Raw genomic sequence first — 843 nt, 5'->3', positions numbered from 1 at the left:
TGCAAAGAGGTGGTAATTATTAGAGAAGAGCACAAGGGAGTGGAGCTTGCAATTTTATTAAAAATACCTCCCCCTAAGTTACCATCATCCTTCACAACATTCAAGTGGGTAAAATTCATATCCCTTAGCTTTCTAATTCCACTTGAATATGGGCTACTGGAGACGGATGGTCAACTTAGAGCTCTTTGTGACATTAAGAGTAAGCGGAAGATGGCCAGTGGTAAGAATTGTCCTGCAAGGTTCATTATGGTTGAAAGCTTTAAGTTTAAACGCAAAGGTTGGTGTAAAGCTCAACTGAATGGGTCTAAGAAGTTGTTTGGCCGCTTTAGTTAGAATTCAGATTGCCTGCCACCCAGATGGAATCATAATGATCAACAAGAAGACGGGTGCAAAGGCAAGGTCTAGGACCCCGGAATCCATTCTACCAACCACCACTCTTGGGGCCTTGTCACTTGCTTCAACTTGCTTGAAGACTTTCTGCGCCTAGTTTGGGACCCCGGAGGTTACTGGAAGTATAAACACTGGCGGGATTCCTGGATGAATACAAGCATAAGCCACCATAACAGGGAGCTCACCAAATGTCCAACTTAAGGACTTTAACTAAAAGTGCTAGGTGGGAGACAACCTACCATGGTATGATCGTTCCTTTTCAATTTTAATTTTATTTCGTTTTGTTTGTTTTTGAGTTTTATTTTATTTTATTTCATTGAACCTGGAATTACTCATAACATCCATATCATTTTGCATTCTGCATACTGTATTAAAAAAAAAAAGAGAAGCATGCACGCGACGCGGTAGCGTCGCTGACGCATCCGCGTCATGTGGAAAAAAATGGCTCCCACG

The sequence above is a fragment of the Arachis hypogaea genome, chromosome 17, assembly GCF_003086295.3.
Source record: "Arachis hypogaea cultivar Tifrunner chromosome 17, arahy.Tifrunner.gnm2.J5K5, whole genome shotgun sequence".
NCBI classification, from domain to species: Eukaryota; Viridiplantae; Streptophyta; class Magnoliopsida; order Fabales; family Fabaceae; genus Arachis; species Arachis hypogaea.
The sequence above is the reverse complement of the archived record's forward strand: the minus strand, read 5'-3'. Positions refer to the sequence as shown.